This window comes from Siphateles boraxobius, unplaced genomic scaffold (assembly GCF_051911475.1).
Source record: "Siphateles boraxobius isolate OS27281-9 unplaced genomic scaffold, OSU_SipBor_1 66, whole genome shotgun sequence".
NCBI lineage: Eukaryota > Metazoa > Chordata > Actinopteri > Cypriniformes > Leuciscidae > Siphateles > Siphateles boraxobius.
The window spans coordinates 7,029,858-7,045,935 of NW_027509193.1; the positions used below are offsets into that span (position 1 = coordinate 7,029,858).

Sequence of the window (16,078 nt, forward strand, 5' to 3'; positions counted from 1 at the left end):
AGATGTTGTGGCTGGTTGCCAGGATGTTGCTATGTGGTTGCTAAGGTGTACAGTATTAAGTGGTTGCTAGCTGGTAATTTAATATTCCAAGCAAAAAGAGTCCACATACAAGTCTCTATGACATTCCAGTTCCTCCTTCAGTGTGTTTTACTGTACACAAAGCGTGAATAATAACGGGGCTAAAGGCACACCGGGGTAAAATACACATTCTAAACCTCTAGATGGCACAAAAACTTGCCGCAGCTCTTACCCGTTATGTGGGGTAAAAGGCGCACCTTGCCACCTAATACATTTATAAGATTTTTACACAAACTATCCACTTTTATGATTTATTTTCACATGTAATATGTGGCTCCATCAATGCTCAATACAAACATATATATTTTTCTGCAATCATACACTATATGAGTAGTGAAAAACACATTTTTCTTAGGCAATTTTCTTAACTGGGCTAAAGGCACATCAGTTGTACCCTATATATATGACACTTAGAAAAGTAATAGCACTTAGTAATAGTAATAGCACCTGCTATACTCCACCTAAACAACATTTTCTAATTATTATGCATGCATTTTTTATGACCTGATTTTCATTGAGGCCAGATGGAATATTTTTACTTCTACAAATTCATCTGTCACTCCATTTAGTGAACGGCAAAATTTCAAGTTCTAAAATGTCTACGTTTTTGGGGCAGTCCAATAAATAAATAAATAAATAAATCACCATCAAATCTTTCATCACAATTCCAATAGAAGGTCAGTCAAGATCATTGCATTGTCAGAGAATATATTTCCACACAGTGTGCTCTGTTTTAAACTGCACATTTAGAAAAAGTGATACAAAGAAGCCAAGAAAATAAGAAAACATGGTAACCGTTTTCAGCATCAAAAAAACATGTCCCTTATCACATTTACGTACTTTTGTCCTAAAATCTCAATATAGGAAAAAAAGGTTACAACAAGCTTCTTCACACTGCTTCTCTCTCACCAGCATTAATCTTGACCATCAGAAAGGACACGGATCTGGTCCTCGACCAGCGCCTAGGACTTTCTGGAAAGATCTCTATTAACCCAGAGTCCTAGAAGGATGCAAAGAGTCCATCCATCAAGATCCTTTCCCCCAAACACATTTCTCCCTCAATGTCAACCTTCTTAGCAAAACAAGGCGATTTTCTTTTTCTTTTTTTTGGTCTGTTTTTGCGTGAGAGTGGGGATTTTTTTCCCAGGCTGTTTAACTGTAATAACATCTGAAAGGCAGCAGATTACGCTGGAATTGAAAATGTGTTGCAGGGGCAATGATCCATTTTACTTGACACATGTAGCCGTAGACTCCATATATCTTATATGGCACCACTGTTAACGCTAAACTCTAGTGCATGTTGGGTTAAGGTGCGCAGCAAAAACATACTGGGTTTCCTTGTTAAATAGATACATACATATGTGTGTGTGTGTGTGTGTGGGGGGGGGGGGCTGTTTGGAGTGTGGGATCATGATAAAACGTCCTTAAGCCGAGGTTGTGGCATCCGCCACAGAATCTCCCCTCATCCAGATGTCATCAGACTGCTTTAACAGCAGCATATCTGCTTCACTCGGCTCACGCACAACACTCGCTTTCTCCAACTCGCACTGCCGCAAACCCACTCGCACAGAATAATCCGCGTGTAAACATACCACTTTGTTTTGTAATCTGGCTTGTGGATTGACACCCATCCGCCCCTCGGTCTGCCATGTGTTGAAAACGTAGTAACTTTCAGTGACCTTTTGTAGAGGGAAGTGACACAGCTGTGTTAGATACATCTCTGAAGTGTAAAACGTTTACTTGATTTTACAAAAATAGTTCTATACTACTATACTTAAATTATTATTTTACTAAAAAAAAATCATCATTTACTCACCCTATAAGACTTTCGTTCATCTTCAGAAAACAAATCGAGATATTTTAATTTAATCTGAGCAATTTCTGTCCCTCCATTAACAGTCTATGCAACTACGAGTTTGACGCTCCAAAAAGTTCATTAAGAGATCATAAAACTTATCCATATGAATTGAGCGGTTCAGTCCAAATTTATATATGATGAACAAATTTAATTTAGACTTTTATTCACATTGATCGACGCACACATCAGTTGTGGTAAATGGAAGCTCATTGCAAAAAGCCTAAATTCAATCTGTTCATCATATAAAGTGATTGAGTCTCTTCAGGAAAATTTGAACTAAACCGCTCTATTTATATTGATTTGATTTAAGATCTCTTTATGAACATTTTGAAGCTTCAAAGTGGTCGTTGCAGGCTGTCATTGGAGGGTCAGAAAGCTCTCAGATTTCATTAAAAAGATCTTCATTTGTCTTCTGAAGATTAACTTAAGGGTTTGGGACAACAGATTTTGGGTGAACTATCCCTATAAAGGGTTTGTTTCCAAGTTACTCACACTCCTGCCATTACAAACCTGTATGGCTTTCTTCAGTTAAACCAAAAAGGAGATGTTTTGAAAAATGTCTCAGTGTTTTTTGTGTCCATACTGTACAGTGAAAATCAATGGGGTCCAATTTTGTACCTACCACACTGACTAGTGTTGCTATTGTTACTAAAACTAAAATTAATTCTAAAACTATTAAATATAGTTTTCATTATATAAAATAAAGCTGAAATAAAATAAAATATAAATATTACGTGAAAAACTTGAACTTAAAAAAAATTAAATTAGGAATGTTGCCATGGCAAATAATTGTATGTTGAAGTACTAAAATGACTAAAACTAAAACTGAAATAAAAATAAATTAAAGCTAAATAGAAAAAAAAGGGCAGGCACATAAAATGACTAAGACCTAAACTAAAATTAAAAAAATAAAAATAGAAAAATAAAAGCTAATTCTAAATATTAATAAAGACTACAATGGTATATAAATAATATTAAAATAACACTGTCATTGACTTTCATTATACAGACAAAAAGATATTATCAAAAAATATCTTATTCTGTGTTCCGCATGAAATGTACACAGGTTTGGAACAACACGAGGGTGAGTAAATGATGACAAAATTTTCTTCTGGTGCAACTAATCCTTTAAAACTTCTATATAAGTTTTATAAACATAATCATCATCAGAGACAAAATATGCATGTGGGTGATTGCCAGGGTATTGCTATGCTGTTTCTGAGGTGTTCGGTCATTTTAGTACATTATGCAGGTAGTTGCATACAGTAGGTGGTTGCTTAAACTAAAAAAAATATGTTAACCTAAAAATGTGGTGATATTGAATATATTAATAGACCTTAAGTCAAAAAATACTTTTTGACAAAGCTAAATACATTAGAATATACAATGAATACTAAATGTCACCTGTTTTTGCCCGTCAGGTGAATTTCATAAGTTTGATCACATTGAAATGTAATAGCACTCCTCTACCCAACATGTCACATGATTAATGTCACGAGTCACCTGCACGAGTTTAAAACTTAAGGTTAAAAGTTTGTTCAAATCACTAACTCTGAACAATAAACAGCTTCTCTGTAAATGCAAATTGTAAATATATTTGCCAATACATTCATTTGTAAAAAGTAAATATCACATGTCACAGATGTAATATTGACACTGCAACACTGCAGTGAAGGGGATATGCTTTGGTTTCTGCTGTGGTTTTCTTTGCATCCTACAGCATTGTGTTTCTTCTTTGCCAGAGGACATTATAGTGGACAGGGTGCACTTGGATTGCATTCAGAATACAAATACAAGCACCTTTTTTTTTGACAGTAACACCTGAGCGTGCCAATGGAGGTTCCCCGCTTCCGGACTTAGAGAGACACGTGCGAATCACGTTTCCACCTGCAGTTCAAAAAAATTCTCGTTGCCCGTTTCTCAAAGGAATTACACTGATTGACAGATTATTTGGCCATGGGAGCTTGTTGCTTAAGAAAGGTACAATTTCCCTTACATGACCTTGGAGCAATAATGCAAACTCTGCTTTTTCATGTGTCCCACAGCGGGTGTGTCATGTTTGTTATAATCAGGTTGGTTGTACTCATTTGCATCACTAACCTCTCTCCCTTTTAAATCAAGTTCATGTAAAAAAGATCTATCTATCTATTTATCTTCTATTGTTCTGGGGTGCGTTTCCCAAAAGCATTGTTGGCCAAATATGGTCACAATTTCCATTGAACTCTTTTGGTAACGACGGAACTTGCGACCATAGTTGGCTTTGGGAAACGCACCCCTGTCTGTCTGTCTGTCTGTCTGTCTGTCTGTCTGTCTAACGTTCTGCTTATGATCTATCGTTCTGTCTATCCATCTAAAATTATATTTTTCTACCTATCTATCTATCTATCTATCTATCTATCTATCTATCTATCTATCTATCTATCTATCTATCTATCTATCTATCTATCTATCTATCTATCTATCTATCTATCTATCTATCATCCATTTAACATTCTATTGTTCCAAACAACAATCAATCAACATTCAATTAATCAACAATTCAATCAATCAATCTATCTATCTAAATACCTATCAATCTCTATATCACTCTATCTATGTCTATATCTATCTGTTATCTGTCTGTCTGTCTGTCTGTCTGTCTATCTATCTATCTCTCTGTCGACCTATCATCTGTCTGTTTGTCTATCTATCTATCTCTCTGTCGACCTATCATCTGTCTGTTTGTCTATCTGGAGGTAAAATGGTAATTTGCCAATTTTGTGTTTCTGATGATTGTTAGAAGGCAGACTGAGATGATGAACAGGAACATAGTTTGTGTAACATTAGCAACACATCATTAGCTGTTGTTAAAGCAACACTATGTCGTTTTTCAACCTTCATTACACAGTATATTTCCAAGACCCTAGTGATGGTACATCAACTTACAATAGGTTGAATGACACGTCTGCCATAGCCTGACAGTGTCTGTATCGCTTTTACTGGCACTATGTAGCACAAAAAAAAACTACAAAATTCGACTGCTTTACGTCACTTCCCCCACCACTTTAACTTCCTCAAATTCTGACTCGAAGCCCAACTAGCGTTTGATACCCGTTTGTATGTTGTTGTCATGACCGAAGCAACCACTAAAAGGAAGAAGGCAAAGGTTTTGTCTGAGGAGACTAAAAGAAGAAAAAGGGAGAGTGACAAATTAAAAGACCGGACGAGGATCACTATTGGAGGGAGAGCAAAACAGTTTGAAGACGGTGAGAGTGTGCGCGCGCGCGACCGGCTCTCTCTCTCTATCCTCGTTCTTTCAGTAACATGCACGCTGTCACAAGCGCAGCAGTCAGTCATCTATAAAGTGTTTATACATTTATAAATAAATCAGGGAGCTGACTACCGCGCGAAATGTAAAAGGCTGAATAACATGGCCTGGCCATGTTACGGAATCTATCTGGTCCTCCATTTATCTTCATTAATCAAGTAATGCTAGTAGAGTAGCGAATTATCAATCTGGTAGCAACACTAACATGCTAGTTTAAGATGGTTATAATAAATAATCTTTCAGGATAACTCTCCTAATGTCTGCAGGCTGATAGTTATGTTTGTTTATTTATTTTTCTGGTGAAAGTGTCTTGCCTCAGGCTATAATGCAAATCGATTTTCAAATTTGAAGATTCATCTAAGGTAGCTTGATATTATAATATTGACGATATATGGCTATTACCTACCACACAAACATTGAATTGAATTAGCATATCCGTTTTGTAAAACAGTAGACAATAGGCTACTATAATGACGCTGTCTTGTAAACGTGAGCTACGCAATCTTTTGACGTTTGAAAAAAAAATCCATGAAATTATATTCATATGACATGCTGAAATGTATGCCAATGTACCTGGGATGAAGACATTTCACACGCAACGCTGTCAGTCTGCCCGCGAGAACTCAAGACAGTATCGGCTTGTCAACAAATGCATGTGTATACCCTGGTGTAACCATGTAAGATTTTGCGACAGTAGTAGAAGACAATACTGTTTCCCAACTGTAGGGGGACCCCGAGATCAAAAACCGCAAAAAACGACATAGTGTTGCTTTAACATAGTCAAGCAAAAGGCTAATCATAATTACCGTTATGTGTCCGACATTGTAAAGAGCCATACCATTGTGCAGCGTTTACCTAAGTAAGTTGGCCGAGTGAATCTGTGAGCTTGAGTGAGTGGAGGCGGGGCTAATTAGCATATGCATGGAACCGCATATACTAACTGAAGCAAGGGTGTGGTTTTACATTCAAGTCCCTGTCCTTTTGGTGATCAAAGATGAGTTTTAAGGAAAAAAATGATTGACCACAGGGGGACTTTAACAAATTCTCCTCACCGATGCAGTCAGTTTAAAGGCATTTCTAAGCTGAACCGCTCTGGGCGACACGTAATGTAAAAACTTGCTGACAAGGCATTTTCCTGTACACTGTGATGCAGCGCTGGATGTTCTCATCAAACGGTGTGAGCAGCAGAGCCAGTCATTCATTTAAAATACTGGACAACACAACAGTCTTAAAGGAACAGTTCACCCCCCCAAAAAACAAAAAACAAAACATTAGCTCACTGGTTTTAGTTTTGGTCAGTTCCACACAAGCTATTGTATGAACTTCCAAATATGTGGAATATAGTGCACAAGCCACCTAGACTCAAGAGCAGCATGCACATTCGGTAAAACATCTGTTAAGGTTCACAAAAGAAAGAAAGGGGTGAGTAAATTATACCAGAATTAAATTTTTGGGTGAACAGCCATAGCTCAAACATTCATTGAATTTACAGCACTGTCATTGTGGCTTTCAGTGTCGTCATATTCATAAAACCACATCAATTCTTTAGACTGCCAGCAACTAACAGCACTACTGCCCCAGTCTAATTCATTTACTGTCTCTGTGCAAAGATCGTGTCTCTGTCCAAAGATTGAATGTCATTCTGTGGCATTAGGTGATCTCAGACAACATAATCCCAGGGAAAGCAGGAACTGAGAACTGATAAGAATGTAAAATGTGTACCTTGAAATGCAATGTAAGTCGCTTTGGATAAAAGCGTCTGCCAAATGCATAAATGTAAATGTAAACATAATGAACGTAATGCAACTGCTGAAATGTTTCAGTCCCACTGCTAAAGTGTGTTTGTTCACCTGGGGTGTAGCATTACCGCTGATGTGTGTGTGTGAGACATTTTGGTGTGAATGTATGTGACACATATTGTGAGTGTTTGGTATGGATATGTGTTGAATGTTTGGGCCATTGATTAAGACAACATCTGTTTAGAAATGTCTGTTTGACTGCTGATTTGACCTGTTTGCCTAGTGTGCTGTAAGTCTTTGCCAGGGTGTTGCTATGGAGTTGCTGAGATTAAAATTGAAACAAGCTGTCAACCTTCTGCTATTTTATAGAGAGTAAATGTCTGGAACTAAATGCAAATGCAACTTATTTTAAAGAAAAAAGAAAGAAACTCACCACTGGGATATTGTTGTGGGTCGGGTAATGCAAAAATCATACCTGAACAATTGGCTTAATTTCAATTCATTAGTTTGAATTTGAATCAAATTAGCCACATCCCATAGGAACCTGAATATAATATAAAGGATGAGGAGTTTACTACACATGTTGTGCATTCTGGGCAAAGAAGTGTTCTTTCTTTTTTTCTATCTATCTATCTATCTATCTATCTATCTATCTATCTATCTATCTATCTATCTATCTATCTATCTATCTATCTATCTATCTATCTATCTATCTATCTATCTATCTGTCAATCAACCTGCAAACTTCAAATTTTTTTCTTGCTTTTAGTTAAAAATTTGCGATATGAATTTCTTTGAATTTCATTTAATTTTAATTGTATGACTTTACATTCAAATGTGAATTGCATCTGCACTCTGCATCCTGTTTGCTACCTCAATTCAAGTTGAATACAAAAACGATTAGTCAATGTATTAGTTCAGACATCCATACATCAGTTTCAGTGCACAGTTTGGTAAGAAATGGTATAATTTATGTTTAGATGAAATCAGTTTTTTTATGTAGAGAATCTGATGGGATACGTGTTGCGTTGTGAGTATTGAGTGTTGACAGATAAGGCGAGTGGACGGGCAGCTCTACGCCTGCTTGTGTTCAGTGTAAGCAGAGAACAGATGCATTGATCGCAGGGTTCGCTGGCTCCACACTGCACTGACTTGTCCACCACACAACAGGGTGGACATACACACAGACTCTCTCTGACATAGAAGCGCACATGGGCATTTGAGAAGCAGCACACACTCAACCTCTCCATGTCTTGGCTCACTTGCAAGCTCTTCATCTGATCATCGACTTTCTTTTTTTGGGAAAGATCATTTTGTTCTCAAGATTACGTGAGTCACTATTACTATTGCTAAGCCTATAAAGCCAACTGTATCCCATCTGATAGGCACATTTAAGCCCTTTAAATTATCAACATGATCAAAACTTTGCTGAAAAACCTGTTGTCTGCAATCTATTGTTAATGCCTTCTGCCATCCATCATTTCCGTAATTAATAGGCCTTTTAAAATAATAAAAACATTCCCCTTCAGGTTGTGATACATGTGTCTTTTTGCGGTGAAATCTTTACTTTTATATTGTTATCATTACGCTTATATTATGTTATTCTTACAAAATATGTAATATTTCAAGATGAACGCTTACTGGACTGAAGCAACGCAAGTTACTTGATTATCCATTCATATTTTTTTTTTAAATCATGTATCGAAATGATACATCAGGACTTTGAGGAATGGAATCCATCAATCATCATTGTATTGCATTGCATTATATGCGTTGCCAGCTACATTTAAAACTAAAGAGCTTTAATCATAAAATAAGCGTATTTCAACATATTACTGGGAGATATAGAGTGACTACTGATATTTAAACGCATTTTATATTTTTGGCCCTCTAAATAAAATTGAGGTGATTTTTCTTCCTCAAGTATGAGCTCCATATTCGTTTATATCATATTATATGAGCCATTAAAACCTAATATATCAGATGTGATACTCAACAAAAAAAACACACTTTTTTCTATATTTTGTCAAAAGGTTCAATAAACTTCCATTTAAAAAAAAAATCTGACTATTATTTCATATGTCAGGCTTTACATGGTTAAGAGAATTGAACAACTGAACAAACCATAAGGAGGGACCTGTTCCTTATCTAGGGACTAAAGTATCATAGATACTTTTACATTCGGCCAATAAACAGCCACCATGAAGCCAGTTAAAACAGTCTGGCAACCACCTAAGAATGAAAAACCACCCTAGCATTGTTGCGACACGTTTTGCATGGTCAAACAGCACTTGCAATGTGAACTCTGTCTCATCTGTGAGGAAAAAAATCACTATATCAATGGGGCAGTTCCTTCAAAGGTACACATTTGTGCCTTATTTAACCCTTAAATGGTGCATTTTAGTAACGTAAGGCACTAATATGCACCCTATAAGATACAAAGGGCGAATCTTTAAGACTATTAATCCCAGTGACAAGGTAAGGTTATAATTTTTTCACACTAATAGCAGGTTAACCTTGAGAAATCTAGTAACCTGTAAGTGGCTCATGATTGATTTTCTTTTTTTAAATCCTGGAAAAATAGACATCTCTGCTGAAAAATAACTGTTCTACACAAGCTGAGAGAGTGTGACACATAAAGCCCAAAGACTGCAATTAAGTCTTGAATGCAGAGAGAACACCTCAAAGTCTTGACGTAACAGTCGGCCACTTGACGTAACTGTCCTACACTTCTACAACGTACACCGTGTCCTTCATAGTACACACACTACAGATGCAGTGCCAACCCTCTCAGATCTTCTGTACATTTCTCAGCAAATATCCTAATCGAAACATCTAAATCCAGCCTATGTGCGTATAACTACAGCGTACAAAACGTATTATTATTAAAAGTAAAATCATACATCAGGTCATATCTCAGTTCATAAAACACTGTTATAATTCTACTTACGGAAAAAAAGTATTACTCTGATAGCACTGCTATCAGGAGAACGAGGACGCAAGGGCAATCAGGTCATTCCACAAAATGATTTTTACTAATCATCTTCTGTTTAACTATGTAATAATTTTTCCCTGAAAAGCATCTCGATATGACTGATGACTGAAGAGCTATAATTATGATTGCGATGATATTTTTCTATTTGCCCTGGAGCAAATATTTAGCTGGGCTGTTTCTAATTTTGAAACGGTCACCCACCACTGCGATTTCCTAATAACTTTCCCTCCTTTTTTTTCCTGACCATTTTTGTTCAAGATTACTTGTGATTGGATCTGATAGCTTTCACCTTTTGTCTTTTTCTAGCCATCTCAAGTACCTCTCTTTCCATTATCCACCTTGCTTTTATGAAGCGCCCTCTTCTCACTATGAAAGTGGCACATTATCACAGCTTCAGCGGGACGAATCCCAAATGCGTCAGTGTGTGCTCCTTAATAACTGCTCCCAACAGTAATTACTGAAAGCTGTCATTGCTTCCTATCCAAGATCTCCCAGTTCACCTCTCAACAGAATTCAATTTCTAGCCACTTTAACATTCCAGCACAGCGACTTTAACGGGAAACGCACTCCATTTGCTGTGAGAAGTGATTGATCTTTGTAGTACCTGCAATTCGAAAACCACAGAGCGACATACTGCAGAAACAACGTGCTTTAACCTAAAGGATTTTTTTTTTATGGGGGGGGGGGGGGTTCGGTTACACTTGTGAAAGAAAACTTTACTATTTCAACAAGCATCCAACCTGTGGGTGCATCGACTTGAGATGACACAGTTTCGCAGTCCTGTCCGAACACAGAAAGGCACTTTCAGGATGATTCATAACACAAACACACTTAGCATTCGCACAAATCCTAAATAAATCTGCTGTTAAAACACAGTTATGTCACTGAAAGCACAAATTAACAGGTGCGCAACTTCAAAAAATCCCATTTAAAGTGTGTCTACATGTATGCGTGCGCCAGCAACATCCCATGGCAGAAGTGAAGGTGATCACTTACCTGCTTTGGCAAACCACATCCAGCCCGGACGCCCGACAGCACATTTTCTCCTCCGATACTCGTCCTGATTTTTTTCTTCTTCTTCTTCTTTTTTCCCCCGTCCCCCCCTCCTTCTTTCTCTCTCTCTCGTGGCTCTAGTTTGATTCTATTTCAGTGTAGACAGAACAGCCCACTGTGACAGTGGCATGGTCTCTCGCAGTTTTGGCAGAAGGTCACATCATCTTCCGTGAGGGGAGGGTGGGACGGATGGAGAGAGGGGGGAGGAAAAGAGGAGGTGGCGTGGAGAGATGGAGGGAGAGCGGATGCCAGAGGAGAAATGAGAGGCAGGAGACGGCTGTCCACAAGTGTCCTGGTGCAGATGCGCATAGAGCTCCTCGTCCAGGACGGTCACTGGTTAGGTGGACACATGTGTCTCAGCTTTCATTGGACAGGTCCAAGTCTGTCAGCATCTCATCTGCATCCAAATGAAATGGAAAAGGTTTTACAGATCAGTCAAATTATTATAATATTTTGTGTCCAAAAAACTATTCCATGTATTCAGTCTCCCTTCAATCCAAAAGAACAAATTGTAACCTTTCGTTTACCTTGTTAACTTGTTTCCGCCTCATTTTTCCAGTGTAGTCCTCATTCCAGTAAAAGACACCATTTTTTTTACTCCAAAAACTGGCAGTTGGAAGAGCACACAGGTGGCACAGGCCGACAGGTGGAGCTTCTTGTTTTAGCAGGCTGTTGATTGCTCGCCAACAGATATTTTAGCTTCTTATTCCCTTGCGTTTGTATTTATTTTCTTGTCTCCCGTAGTTGAAGGTGCCGTCATTTCCCCTGACCCCTGATGTTTTTGTGGGAGTTGTTGTGCTCATCTGTGGCTGTAGAGAGCAGTTGCAGTTCTCAGATTACTGTAGTTGTAATCCCGGCTCCTTCTGCACTCCATTTCAGAGGCAGGACTTGTGAGCCGTAATCATTATGTGGTAAGGATTTATTCTAACTCTCTCTCTCTCTCTTTATAACCCTCCTCCCTCCGTTCTCCCTTCCTCTAAACCATCTTCTCTCTCTCTTTTGAAATAACTCTTAAACAGATGGCTTCCATGATTTCGAGCCATTTCAACTCTTATTCTTTGAAGTCCAGACACAATATTGGTAGCAATTTCATACTCTGAGAATGCAATACTGTCAGCAATCGCTACAAATTTTACTTCATAATCTTGTTTATAACCGTATACTTCAGTGTACAGCATCTAGTTTGGGTTTTAATACCAATAGCTGCTGTAGCCCTAATAGAAGTTTCTCTCTGTGCTAAAACTCAGGAGGTGGATTTATCTCGCTGGACTCGCTTTTTATATGGTGAAAAGCAGTATTAAGCAGTTTGAGAGGCATTCGAGAAATTCTGTTTGAACTATGCAAATACATATACACACACATGCAAGCAAACATCACGCTGTACATTCCGTTCAAAAGTTTGGGGTAAGTAAAAAAGAAAATAATACTTTCATTCAGAAAGCACACATTGATTAAAAGTGACAGTAAAGACTGAAATAAATGCTGTCCTTTTGAACTTTCTATTCATCAAAGAATCCTGGAAAAATAACTATCATCAGGGTTTCGGCAAAAATATTAAGCAGCACAACTGTTTTCAAGAGGTTCAACTATTAGGGTGATTTACAATGGCTGCTGAAAATTCAGATTTGTCATCACAGGAATAAATGACATTTAAATTTTTTTTTAAATAGAAAACAGTTTTTTTTTTTTTAATAAAATGTATTTTTTATAAAACTGTATGTATTACAGTTTTCACTGCATTTTAAACAAATACATGCAGCCTAAAAATCATCCAGACTCCAAAGTTTTAAATAGTAGCGTTCACCCAACAATGAAAAAACTGTTACTTTGCATCATGTCATTCTAAAGCTGTATGACTCTCTTTCTTCTGCGGATCACATAAGAAGATATTTTGAAGATTGTTTCAGCTGTTTTTGCCCATATTATGAAAGTCAACAGGGTCTAAGCTCCAAAAAATAAAGCATGAAATGAATCCACTCAACTGAAATATTCAAAGTCTCCTTAAGTGACACAATAACTTTGTGTGATCAGAACAAAACAGTCTTTATCAAAACAAAAACATTGATCAATGTTCGCATATGCAAACTACATAAATTATGATGACATAAACCATACATGTGAATTAAAATCAAACCTAACTGTTCTTGCACATCACTTGAGGTTTGGTCTAAACGGTTTGAGCAAAGGACGCTATATGATATAAATGTCTGCTGTCAATGCAGTTTGAGCCAGTGATAAAACTGGGGATGTGGAATTTCAAACTTGTGATTGTTGATTGTTGATCTACTAGACAGTCTACTTTCATTCAGCAAGGATGCATTAAATTGATCAAAAGTGACATACATGTAAATACTTTTTCATTATTTGCGTAAAAATGTTAAGCACAACTGTTTTCAACACTGATAATAATAATAAACGTTTTCATATTAGAATGATTTCTAAAGGATCATGTGACACTGAAGACTGAGTAATGATGCTGAAAATTCAGCTTTGTCATTACATTTTAAAGTATATACATTTTAAAATATATTCCAAAAGAAAACGGTTATTTTAAATTGTAACAATACTTCGCAATGTTACTGTTTTTACTGATCAAACAAATGCAGACTTGGTGAGCATAAGATACTTCTTTCAAAAACATAAAAAGTCTTAGCCTATACCAACCCAAAAACTTTGAATGGCAGTGTAGCCTACATATTGGTAACATAAAGGTTTGCATTTGCTTTTAAAGTAACACTATGTAGTTTTTTAACCTTCATAAGATATTTCCAAGACCCTTGTGATGGTACATCGACTTACAATAGGTTAAATGACACGTCTGCCATAGCCTGACTGTCTGTATCGATTTTACTGGCACTATATGTAACTTCGGGTTTCGGGTAGTAACCGGAGCACAAAAAGAACTACAAAATTCGACTGCTTTATGGCATACATAGTTTTACTTCGTTTGTGATGTCTTTCATAAAATCTTGCATCATAGCCGACTCTACCTTGTCTGTGGCCATTGTTGATTCCAAAGCCGGTGCTGGATAAACAGCGAGCGTGCGCGTGCGACAGTCGGCTGCGGTAGGCTAAATTATTTACGACAGCGTAATGGACAATTCTGCTTCCAACCTGTAGGGCGACCGCAGGGGAAAAGATCCTTGGTGTTGCAACATCTAACCCATGATGATTTGCTTTTGTTTCAGCCTGAAATTAGCTATTTTTGCCTGTGGATAATAAAATAGTAATAGTAATAGTACAATAAAAGAGTGAATAACCTTTCAGTATAGCCCTAACAAGTCTTAGAACATCTTAGAAACTATAGCAACGCCTTAGAAACCACCAAGCGCTGTTTTTAACGGCCAAAACTTTTACATTTTCTTCAAAAAAGAAGAAAAGTTTTCTTTGTATAATTATTGTGTATATATAAAGAGCATAATTGCCTGGAGCAATCCTTTAGCAGTAGCTGCGGTCATAGTCAGCGCTGATTGTGGCCGTTAGCATGTCGGCATTAGTCGTTGGCGAGGAGTTCAATATTAGCTAAAAAACTTTTGCGGAGCAACGGCAGAAGGAACACAGGAAGACTCGCAGGTGGCTGCAGGGCGGAGGAGGACACACATGTCAGGATGAGAGAAAGTGAGATAGGCATAGATGGGCATATGCTCTCTCTCCAAGACTTGGCCGCAGCGTTTCACACACTACGCCGTGCGAGCAACAGGAACAACAGGAGAGAGATATAAAAGAGGTAGACGAGTAGAACGGCAGCGCTGGCACGTGTGTTCCAAATCCTGACACGTAAAGAACGCGTTCTTCCTCGTCATGTGGAATAGTTGGTATTATTAGTCATGGTTTTGACGGAAAACGGTAAAAAGGAGGAGAAAGGGGCAACTTGGCACGGGCCAGATCTCAGGGGAGATGTCCAAATATAGCCAGACATCTCAGAGTATTGAACAGCAGCTCAGCTTACGTCCTCAAACCTGCTCCAAATGCCATCTCGCTCTTTATTCTGAAATGTTTTCTCTCGTCATAGAAGAAAGCTCAAGATAAAAGTTACATTTATGAAAAGAGCTGTGGTTTGCCAGTACTTTACCAATTGCCTACAGTAGCAAACATTTTTGGTTAAAACTTAAATTTACAGTAAAACAAAAACAAAAAGCACATTTCAGTAACTTGTATAGGCCTATGCCAACCTACTGAAGTTCTAAAATCTGTTTTGTTCCTTTATACTAATATACTGACAAGTACAAACACCAAAACACACAGGGGTAATAAGTAGGCTTCTAAGTTCATCACAAATAGATTTTCCACAAGCTGAGGTAAATACTGATAAATAAAAGGTGCAAACCGTGTACAAAATGCACATAAATACAAAGCACTATCATGGTAACACACAACACTAAAATAACTTGTAATTCTGACTTTATTTCTTGCAATTCTGAGGGAAAAAAAGTTATCAACTCGAAATTGCGAGAATTAAGGTCCGAATTATTGCGAGTTATAAACTCGGAATTGCGAGAAAAGTCATAATTCAGAGTTTATACCTCGTAAGTTTATTTCTATGGCACATTTCATACACAGTGGTAATTCAAAGTGCTTTACATAAAAAGGGTTTAAAAAGAGAATAATCACCAACAACAAGTGCACATTGATTTCAAATGTATTAAATCTGTGATAAAAAAGAATGAGAAGATGAAACCTATAAAATGCAATCATTCGGATGTGGCACCGTGCTCATTCAGTAAATGCACAGATAAACAGATGTGTTTTGAGTCTTGAATGTGGAGCTGTTGGAGCACATCTGATCTCTTCTGAGAGCTGCATGGTTCCAGCTACGGCTGGCATAGCTAAAAGCGGACTTGGCTTGCTTTGAGTGAATCCATGGTATTTCTGACTTGATCCTGATGATCCGAGTGATCCGTTAGGTTTACTTTCAATAAGCATATCTGCGATGTACCGAGGTCCTAGGCCATTGAGTGATTTATAAACAAGTAATATACCTTAAAGTCGATTCTAAATGCACCTGGAAGCCAGTGTAAAGACCTGAGGACTGGTTTGATGTGTTCAGA

General features: G+C 37.5%; 1 protein-coding gene across 1 annotated transcript in view; it reads right to left on the bottom strand.

Annotated features, from left to right (window-relative positions):
* Positions 1-11,924, bottom strand: part of grin2ca (glutamate receptor, ionotropic, N-methyl D-aspartate 2Ca) — a 91,675-nt gene extending 79,751 nt beyond the window's left edge. Inside the window, exons 1-2 of the mRNA XM_077211880.1 lie at positions 11,558-11,924; positions 10,974-11,427 (exon numbers count right to left, since the gene is read on the bottom strand). The gene's annotated coding sequence lies outside the window, so the exon portion shown is untranslated. The remainder of the gene's footprint in view (positions 1-10,973; positions 11,428-11,557) is intronic.
* Between the last annotated feature and the right edge of the window lie 4,154 nt (positions 11,925-16,078).